At 37.6% G+C, this 11,543-nt stretch overlaps 1 long non-coding RNA gene across 1 annotated transcript; it reads right to left on the reverse strand.

Annotated features, from left to right (window-relative positions):
* Nucleotides 1-2,863: 2,863 nt before the first annotated feature.
* Nucleotides 2,864-11,267, reverse strand: LOC132618742 (uncharacterized). Its single transcript, XR_009574284.1, has 3 exons — nt 10,784-11,267; nt 6,235-6,337; nt 2,864-3,238 (listed from the first exon to the last, which is right to left on the reverse strand). It is a non-coding gene; the product is annotated as an uncharacterized LOC132618742 (long non-coding RNA).
* Between the last annotated feature and the right edge of the window lie 276 nt (nt 11,268-11,543).

The raw sequence follows: 11,543 nt of genomic DNA on the forward strand, positions 1-11,543 counted from the left end.
GTTATAGTTTCCCCCAAGGTTTTTTATTTATATAATATGACCCCCCCCCCCCCCCCCCCCCCCCCCTCTCTTTTTAATTAAGAAAAACGTCCCCTCCCCTTTATTTCAAAGTTGAGAGGTCTTCTTGCCTCATTGGGGATGGAGAGTGTTATACGATCAGATTTTGAGAGAATTCAAAAGTATATTTTCTATTGACCACATTGTTGAATATATATATACAGCTGTTTACAACAATCTATAGAAGAATAGGGAGATAAATTAGCTAATAGAACTTATCCTTATATCCAAAAATATGGCTAACAGAACTTAGCTATTCTAACTAATTGATATTGCTATCCTAATTTATAGTGATTGAACTATATCTCTAACAGCCCCCCTCAAGCTACGAAGGTTTGTCCCAGATTCTTAGCTTGTGCTTGATAAGTTGAAACCTGCTGGCGGACAAATGCTTAGTAAAAATATCGGCCAATTGGTCGATAGAGGATATAAATTGTACTGATATAGGACCAGCCTTGACTTGTTCTCTGACAAAGTGAAAATCAACTTCGACATGCTTCGTTCAAGCCTTGAAACGCGGATTAATTGCTAGACAAGAAGCTCCATTGTTGTCACACCAGATGATTGCGGGGTAATGTATTGGATGTTTGAGCTCTTGAAAAATAGAACGAAGCCAAATTATTTTTGCTGTTGTATTGGCAACAGATCGATACTCAGCCTCGGTTGATGATCGAGCAACTGTTGGTTGTTTCTTAGCTGACCAAGAAATTAAATTTGGTCCCATATACACAACAAAACCTCCTCCTGTGGATCTCCTATTATCTGTATTCCCGCCCTATCAGTATCACAAAGGGCTTGAAGATGGGAGCTGGTTGAGTGAGAAATAAAGAGTCCTTGATGCAAGGTGGCGTTGACATATCGAAGAACACGTATGCAAGCTGTCCAGTGAGTGGTCGTTGGTGCAGATAAAAATTGGCATAATTTGTTCACAGCAAAATCCAAGTCTGGACGAGGTAAGAAAGCATCTTAATAATGCCCCCACTGTTTCCTATAAATCTGGGGATCAACCATAGGAGACTTGACAGATGTTAGCATGTTCCATGTGAGTAGTAGTGATAAGATCCTGAAGATATTTTTGTTGAGAAAGAATAATACCATTGCTGAGATATCTAACTTCGATTCCCAGGAAGTAGTGAAGTTTTCCGAGATTTCACAACTTGAATTCTTTGGACAAATGAGTTATAAATGTGCAAACTGCATTTGAGTTACTCCCTGTGATTATAGTATCATCGACATAGATGAGGATATAAAGAACATCACTACCTTGTTGTTTGATAAAGAGGGAGGAGTCAGTATGAGAGCCTACAAAACCAATGGTTAGAAGATAAGAATTGAGTCTGTGATACCAAGCCCGTGGGCTTGTTGAAAGCCATAAATTGATTTCTTCAATTTGCACACATAATCAGGACATCATTGATCAATAAAGCCTGGAGGTTGAGACATATATACATCTTCTTCTAAATTTCGATTGAGAAATGCATTGGAAATATTCAGTTGCTGAAGAGTCCATTGTTGGAGATTGCCAAGGAAAGAACAACATGGACTGTTGTAGGCTTGATAACCGGACAGAAAGTGGCGTCATAATATATTCCCTCAACTTGATTATAACCTTTGGCTACCAAGCGATCCTTGCACGACTCGATGCTTCCATCAGGATGGTGTTTGAGTCGAAAAACCCATTTACAATCCACAGTATTGGAATGTGCTGGTTTGGGAACAAGTCCCCACGTTTGGTGTTGTATCAAAGCAACTATTTCAGAGCTCATATCCTCTCTCCATGCTGGAATTTTGAGTGCTTTTGAGTAGCATGTTGGTTCTGGAAGAGCAATGGAGGAAGATCAAACTTTATCATCCGAAACATACATGAAAGCTAGTGTCTTCTTCTTAGGATTTTGTCTTAGAACCATTAGATGAGTGCAACCAGGTAGTTCTGATGGCTCAGTAGGAGTTGGGAGGACATCATGTTTCTGCTCCCAAGGAGAATCAATATGATCTTGAGAAGCACTAGAAGATGATAAGCAAAGACCAGAATTATTGTTGTTAGAAGAATCAATAGAAATCTGTGTAAGTGACGAAGATGATGGTACAGCTGAGTCAGGTTGCGGTATTGACGCAATTAATGTGAGCCAAGGAGTGGAATTAAATTTCTTGGGAGGAGTTCCTAAGATAGAAGAATCAGACAAGTTTTTCTCCTTATACAGAAAGCAAGTTTCATCAATACAAACATGCCTACTAAGATAAATTTTATGATCATGAGGATTGAAGCAGACATAACCGTGATGGTCCTTGGCGTACCCGGGAAAAACACAGGTTGTAGTTCTGTAGGAGAACTTATGTTGATTGTAGGGTCGCAACAAAAGATAGACAGTGCAGCCAAAGACACGGAGAAATCCATAGTCTGGTGAAGTTCCATGTAGTTTGTCAAATGGTGAGACATGTTGAAGCACTTGAATAGGGAGCCTGTTAATTAAGTACGCAGCGGTGTGCATAGCCAAGTTCCAAAATCGTGATGGAACTGCAGAATGAGCGAGCAGGGTGAGGCATGTATCCGCTAGGTGTCTGATTTTCCTTTTCAACCTGACCATTTTACTGATGTGCATGAGGACAAGTAATGCGATGTTGAATACCATTTTCCCTCAGATAAAGTATTGACAGTACGAAATTCACCACCCCAATCTGATTGGAAATTAATGATTTTGGTTTGAAATTGATTTTCAACCATTTTGTGGAATTCGACTAAGTAGAAAGAACCTCATTTTTTTGTTTAATAGGAAATAACCAACAATAACGAGAGAATTCATCCACAAATAGAACAAAATATTTATCTCCATTAAAAGATAAGGTGGGAGCTGGTCCCATATATCTCCATGAATCAATTCCAATGGTCTACTAGCAATAGAACCAGTAACGGGTAAAGAAATCCGACTATGTTTGCCTAAAAAACAAGCCTCACATAGATCAGATGATTTATTGAATTACTAGGCAAACTAAACTTATTAACAATACAAGAGATTGTTAATTATTGAGGATGACCAAGCCGAGCATGTCAATCTAGTGCAGCAGTCCGAACAGCTTTAAAAACCTTGCTATTTCCTTTAATGTACTCTAATGCAGCAATAGGAAGCCTGTAAACTCCGTCTTCAGCTGGGCCCTTCAACAACACCTTTTTATTTTTCTGATGCTTCACAATAAACCCATCAGAGTCAAGTTTAAAGGATCAGTGATTGTCTTTAGCTAATTTATTAACATAGAACAATTGTTGTTGTATGGCAGGCACATGTAAAACATTTTTCAAAGGAAACTGATAATTACTAAAAGATATTGTAGTGTGACCAATGTTTTTAATGTGCAAACCATGACCATGACCTGTAGTGACCTTGTCAGGCCCTTTTTACTCCTCGGAGATTTCAAGTGCAGACAAATCAGGCGTCATTTGATGAGAAGTAGCAGTGTCAAAAAACCAATCATCGGAAGACGCATTAACATTGGCGGCATTGACAGTGATTTTATCATTATCAGTATCATAACGTTTACGACACCACTTAGCTTCATGATTGTTGAGTCCACAGATATGACAAGGATCAGGAAACCATTTTTTGTTTCCTTTAGATGACGCACCATTATTTCTGTAACCATTATTTTTCTGAGAGCTCTGATGGAATTGGTGTACAGATGAAGTGTGTTGTCGAGCAACATTGGTGACAACAGAGAAATGGTTTGCGAGAGTTCTGCAAGAGGATCTCATGAGACAGAAGTCCACCAAAAAGATCAGAAAATGATACATGTGACTTTTCTGCAAACAATGTTGCAATGAGAGGATGATAATCCGAATGAACGAACCGGAAAATGGTGGCATTGAATTATTCTTATACTTCGGGTAATTTTGAAAATCTACGAATGGGCAATGATAGTGGGGTTGAGGTACCTGGTATTGGCACAGTTCGCTTGAAAAGTAAGAACGGTTCAAGGTTGGTTCTTAACAATGTCAAGCATGCTCCAGATGTTCGTCTGAATTTAATTTCTGTAGGAAAGCTTGATGATGAGGGTTATGATCAAACCGTTGGTGGTGGCCAGTGGAAGCTTCTTAAAGGTTCAATGATTGTGGCTCGAGGTAACAAGATATCTGACTTGTACTTATTTCAGGGCTCCATTTGTAGTGACTCAGTAAATTTGGTGGAAAATGATACTTCATCAGAGTTATGGCATAGAAGGTTGAGTCATATGAGCGAGAAGGGGATTGATAATTTGGCTAAGAAGAATTTGCTTTCTGGAGTGAAACAAGCAAAGTTAAAGAGATGTGTTCATTGCTTAGCCGGGAAACAGAAAAGAGTTTCTTTTCAGAGTCATTCACCTTCAAGAAAGCTGGATTTGCTGGAGTTGGTGCATTCTGATTTGTGTGGTCCTTTTAAAGTAAGCTCTAGTGGTGGTGCACTTTACTTTGTGACTTTTATTGATGATCATTCTCGCAAACTCTGGGTATTTCCTTTGAAGTCCAAGGATCAAGTACTTGATGTGTTCAAGACTTTTCAGGCCTTGGTTGAGAGACAGACAGGGAAGAAACTAAAATGCATCCGCTCAGACAATGGTGGTGAATATATTGGTCCCTTTGATAATTACTGTAGACAGCAGGGTATTCGGCATCAGAAAACTCCTCCAAAGACTCCTCAGTTAAATGGTTTAGCAGAGAGGATGAACAAAACTCTAGTTGAGAGGGTTAAATATTTGCTTTCAGATGCTAAGTTGCCAGATTCATTTTGGGCAGAAGCACTTAATACTGCTGCTTATGTTATCAATTTATCTCCTACTGTTGCTTTGGATGGTGATGTCCGTGACAGAGTTTGGTTTGGTAAAGATGTCTCTTATGCTCATCTGAGAGCCTTCGGGTGCAAGGCCTTTGTGCATGTTCCTAAGGATGAGAGGTCAAAGCTGGAAGTTAAAAACTAGGCAGTGTATCTTCATTGGTTATGGTCAAGACGAATTTGGCTATCGTTTCTATGATCCAGTTGAGAAGAGACTTGTTAGAAGTCGTGATGTTGTGTTCTTTGAAGACCAAACAATTGAAGATTTTGACAAAGCTGAGAAGGTTGATTCTCAGAGCAATGAGAGCTTAGTTGATGTTGATCCAGTTTCTGTGACTATTGCACCTGAAGAAAATCTTCAAAATAATGAAGATTAAGTTGATAATGAAGATAGTGATCATGTTCAAAATGACCAGCATGATATTGTTGATGCTCCAGTGGAAGATGATGTGGTTCGCCAGCAACTAGTTGCTATTGATGTTCCAGAGAGTTCTCTCAGAAGATCTATTAGAGAGAAAGTACCACATTGATAGCTGAAGAAAAGGGAGCTATTTATAAGGAGTTGGATACTCTTAATGATGTGAGGCCTTTTGGGAAAACCGTGCGGGCTTAGGCCCAAAGCGAACAATATCACGTCATGTTAAGAGTGTCTTTGGACCGTTTTAGCCCAACAACTGGTATCACCAATGGTTTGGCAGGACGAGTATAAAGATGGCGGAGTGTGGCTGGGGCCCGGCTTAGTGCCTTTGCCCATCTATGGGCCGGTTTACAACCTTTACCGGTAGCTTTGAAGACGCATACACAGCCTTTGGGATTCGGTGACCGTAAATACTCTGACGATGTGGGTGGCACATTGACACGTTGAATCTTTGACCCGTAATGAGTCGTGTGGAACTTAGTTCGAGGGGGAGATTGTTGGGTGTGCGAATAAAGTACCACATTGGTAGCTGGAAAGAAAAAGGAGCCTACTTATAAGGAGTTTGATAATCTTAATGATGTGAGGCCTTTTGGGAAAAACCGTGCGGGCTTGGCCCAAAGTGGACAATATCATATCATGTTAAGAGTATTTTTGGACCTGTCACACCCCAGTCCTGATAGGGCATGATGGGCACTCGACCCTTTACTTAGAGCCGAGCGAACCCACTGGTTCTCGTTATATTCATAATCTCGCTGGACTCTTAATTTCACGAAATGAAATGCATAATGAAAGCTTTTCAAAAAACATTCTTTTCGTCTTTCTCAAATCAAGTAAAATCTGTAGTCATATGAAATTTGTAACATAATACATAATGACACATCGGCTTGCAGAGCCGCGTGCAAGGCTGACATGCTATATACGTGACTCTGTCTGCAAAGTCTCTAACATAAATCAATATACCATAACATAGATACTCTGACTCGGCAACACTCCGGAAAGAAATGGAGCTCGCCAATCCAGCTGGAACATCTTCTAGCAATATCCTCTACTTATCTGTATACACCTGCGTGGCATGAAACGCATCGTCCACCAGAAGGGACGTCAGTACGAATAATGTACTAAGTATGTAACGCATGAATAACACCATAATGTAAATATGAAAGGTAACATGGAATAAGAGAGATAACTTGTACATCTGAATGCCTCATAAAGCGGATGTCATGCATGCTTAGCCTTTTAAAAAAAAAAAATTCTATACATATACATAGTACCATGCCCGGCCATTAAGGCTCGGTGTCATATATATCGTATCATGCCCGGCCATTAAGGCTCGGTGTTATCATCATTAGCCCGCGTCCGGGGCAATATCATAACATGTCCACTGCAGTGGTGTGCACATCTAAGTGTCATTCCCGGCCGACTATAGCGCGGTGCGGTGTGAGAAAATACATACATATATATAAAGCATGCATGAGAGCCAAATAAAAGCTATGAATACATCGGAGTGACGTAAGGTCGGTAACCTCCGATTATATTATGGAATAATCATCGTCGCTTTGTCTCACCTTGAAGGGAACAATTATTATAAGGTGAGACCAACAATAATGAATAAATTAAGAAAGGTCAAAAGATAGCTCAATATTCTCATATCATCATTGAAATCATAAACTTGGAGCCTTCAAACATAAACTTGTTCTCATCATAGTCATCATAATAATATAAAGCTCATGTACATGGAAGTCTCTATGAATAAAATCATCTCATAATAACATGAAATCCGTATGCCTTAGAGCTTGGATAAATAAATCCCTCATAATCATCATCATGGTTATCATAAAAATTTATTCATTCTTTACCATCATAAAACTTTAAGAGTCATGAATCTCTAACATTCTTGGAAATGAAATTTTTTATGGAATTCATGTATGGTTTGGTAGGAAAAGAATCATGCCTTTAGAAGCTCGATAACATCATAAGGATCACAAAATTCGTGGACTTCTAGCATTTGCGGAACCAATGATATTATGGGTACGACACAAAGATTTATAACGAAAGGATCGTGCCTTTAGAAAGAAGGGGACTAGCCTTAACATACCTGGAAGATAATTTCTCGACTCCCAACTTACTTCCAGTCTCGCAATTCACTTAAGATTATTCGTAGCCTCGTAATCTACATATACAAGCATTCATATCATTGTTAGGCTCGTCATCATGCTTGTCTCAAGACTTTAATTAAAATCCTTTTAGATTCTGTCGAAATTCGGGCAGCATCTCCCCTGTTTATATGCCTAGCCCGAAATCATAATATCAACAACCAATCAACAACAACAATACCAACATCATCAATACCATTATCCATGCCAATATATCTCCTAAAACATCCCACACGATGTTTTCTAAATTTCTCAACTAACCAACTTGTGATACGACTATTTAATAACTTTATTTCCGTAAAGAAGCCGAAATTAATACCAATAAGGGGAGATTCATACCTTTTCCTTGTTAGGACAATAATATCTCCAACATTCACCTTGAATCCAAGCCAATTCCGCCGCAAGACGATACTATAATCACAACCGCACGTTACTTGGACCTCGATTAATACTTCGTCACTTGAAATTACCCAAAATTCTCACTTTTGTGATGTATTTTTGCTCCCCTAAGTTGCTGAATTTTCTGGAAATTTTAAGAGGTTTTTATGACCAAAAAGAGGGATTTTAACCCTTTTATAAGTCGGCAAAGTCGGCAGTACTGTAACGGTACTGTAGCAGTACTGTAGCAGTACTGTAGCAGTCATGTTTCTGCGTTGACAGCTCAGTTTGTAACGTTCATAATTCTCTACTCCGATGTCCTATCAACGAGCGGTTTGTTGCGTTACAAACTAGACTCGACGAACTTCATTTTAGGCTTTTGAAGTGCCTTAAAACTCCTAATATACTAGGAGATATGCCCCTCCAAAGTTGACTAAAAATCTGCCCAACATTTCTCAAATTTTCATCGAACTTATTTTCTTCAATTTGCTTGATCTCGAAATCTTCCGAAACTCTCCATACATGATATTTATCATTTATTATACATGATAATGGTCATGTTCTTGTGTTTCAAAATAGTCTTTCCCGATTACGATTTACAAGATCATAATCATCCTTTACTTAAACAATATACTTAATAATGCCTCGTTCCTCATACTCCAAAATGGTTTTACCTAGCCATAACTCGACATACTTACATTCAAATTTAACCAGTGCTCCTCCGAGGTACGGGGTGTAACAGGACCGTTTAGCCCAAAACCCGCAGTGGAAAGCTCGTCAGCGATAGCGTTAGCTTCGTGTAGAAATTGAGCCATTGGTTTGTCACCAAGAGTCATGTTTTGCAAGGAGATGTGCAATTGGACTCTTCTAGCACTGTTGCTTATACCAAATGCATTTGAGAGAGTTGTCCAAGCTTCAAAGGCAGTATCTAAACCAGTGATATAAGGAAAAGTTTCCTGGTTAAAGATGATAATATCCAACTTAATAAGAGTTGGTTCTCTTGTAACCATTTTAGATAACTTGATTCTGATTGATTGGTTGTGGTATTGATGATCGTAGAGGTAGGTGCTGGTGTACCATTGATATAATTGAAAAGATTGTAGCATTTGATGATAGGAACAAATTGAGTTTTCTAAGTCAAGTAGTTTGTTGGTTTGAGTTTTATTGAAAAAGAAAGTTGAGCATGAGGTAAAAGTAGCAAAAAGACTTGGAGTGGTTAAGGTTTTTGCTGTAGAGGTGGAATCTGAAAGTTGAGAAGAAGAAGATGATGATGATGATGATGATTCCATGGTAGGCTCTAGTACCATGTTATACGATCAGATTTTGAGAGAATTCCAAGGTGTATTTTCTATTGACCACATTGTTGAATATATATACAGCTAGGGCTGGGCATAAAATACCGAAAACCGAATTACCGAACCGAACCGGCTATTTCGGTATTCGGTAATTCGGTTTTCGGTTCGGTATTCGGTACTGAAATATAAAATTTAATATTTCGGGTTCGGTATTCGGTATTCGGTATTTACAATTATACCGTTCAGTAATTCGGTAAATACCGAATACCGAAATTACAGTAGTGTGTTGCACACAGTTCTCTTAAATATCCTCCTCTTTCACTACGTTATGAAACTGAAAAGTCCTAGTATTTTGCGAAACGTAAATTGCGGCTTTTAGATATCCTTTTTTCTATTGCTCATTTCCCATAATGTATCAAATAAAATATTCACGAAATAAAAAGAGAGAACTCTAGAAATGAATCTAAGGCTCTAAGCAATATATGGAGAATGATAATGCTGCAAATTTGTACCTTTATGAAAATGGACCACTAGCCAAACAAGGTCCAATACCATCAATAGCATACATGAGGAATGACTTCATGGCTTACAGAATACAGTAGCCCGATTGCATGGTTTTATTTGCCTTTAACCTAACCATCTTAAAATGCTATAAGTTTAGTGATAGTTCTGCCTGTTTCCTATAGTTCTGTTGGTTTCCTTGCTTAACATACAGTAGTGATAGTGATAGTTCTGCCTGTTTCCTGTAGTTCTGCTGGTTTCCTTGTTTAACATATTCCATAGAAACTTTTTCCTGAAAATTGAGGGGTAATTGTGATGTGAACTCTTGCACATGATGAATGAATGCAGCTGCTAGCAAAAAAATGGTATTACCGAATACCGTACCGAACCGAAATTTGATTTACTGATTCTCGAATTACCGAACCGAAGTTTGAAAGTTCGGTATTTGGTATATACTTTCAATTACCGAATACCGAATTACCGAACCCGAACTTTAAAAATACCGAACCGAATACCGAATGTTTACAACAATATATAGAAGAATAGGGAGATAAAATAGCTAACAAAACTTATCCTTATATCCTAAAACTAGTAAATTTGGCCACGCATCACGCGGTGTGAAAAAAGCTATTAGATTTATTAGATATTTTTGTATTATTCAAAATATTTTAAAGATTCTTTTCGATCTTCAAATCCAAATAAATGAGATTCTAAATTCCAACTCATTTTAACACAAACTGTATATTTGACTTGGTTCCTGGGGGAAAATTTATCCAACAAGGAAAAAGATTCCTTAAATTAGCACCATCTAATACCTATTCTTTTATGCCAGAGTAGTAATGATTGATAATTAATATTTTCTCATCCATTTAAATGCGTTCTTTTATAGAGGTATGACATGATCATAAGTATAAAAAATCATAGAGTAAAAAAAAGGGAGGAATATGCTTTTTATAGTAGATAAATAAAATAAATGTTTATGACATGTCATTTCTTTGTAAATGCATAAAATAGTAGATTATGCTGAAGGGAAAAAAAATACGAAAAAGAGAAAAAGAAAAAAAGGAAAATAAAAACACACACGATTATTAGCCTAGAACCTCCCCCTTAAAGTAGCTGTCTAAAATAAAAATAAAAATGAAAAGATCAAGATCCTAAATCTAACAAAAAAAGGAAAATTACCTCTCATTAATCGCAAAAATGGGGTAATGTTTTCCAACCATATCATGACGAAAAGTCATCTCCTGCAATTAATCAACAACATAAACACACAACAAACAAAAGCAAATTAAACTTCAAGCTCTTATCTGTGTAAATAAACATATATGTAAGGATGAGAGGAAAGAAAAGAAATTTGAGGTGATATTTGCAGAATGGTATTAGCCCATTGTTCATTAGAAGTCACCGTGGCAAAAGGCAACACTGGAGAACACAATAAAAATTAGTAGCAACCAACCGAAGTAGCAATTCTCTCTTCCCATGTCCAAGCACTAAAACTTGATTTGGATATCAAGTAGACTTATTTTTCGGTTACTTATGTCTTTAAATCTTTCGTTCTCTTTCTAAAGCGAAATAGAAAACTCAAGAGACTCAACACATTATTGGGTATATTTTAATGTTATTTGAAGCTTATCATGAAGGAATTGTAATTGAGAGAAATTAATATTTAGACATTTTTATTTAGACTAATAAGGAAGAAAAAGCTCAAAAAAAGGAGAAAAAAGATAAATAGAATCGTTGGCCATAGAGAGGTGTCACGTCACCTTGTGTATGCCTAACTTTATATTATGTATAGATATAGCTAACAGAACTTAGCTATCCTAACTAATTGAGATTGCTATCCTAACTTATAGTGATTGAACTTTATCTCTAACAGAGAGAGCATAATAGATCACAATAGTTCTATTATAGTAGAAATTAGTGTATCAACCCGCGCTTCGCG

Source organism: Lycium barbarum, chromosome 11 (genome assembly GCF_019175385.1).
Source record: "Lycium barbarum isolate Lr01 chromosome 11, ASM1917538v2, whole genome shotgun sequence".
Lineage (NCBI taxonomy): Eukaryota > Viridiplantae > Streptophyta > Magnoliopsida > Solanales > Solanaceae > Lycium > Lycium barbarum.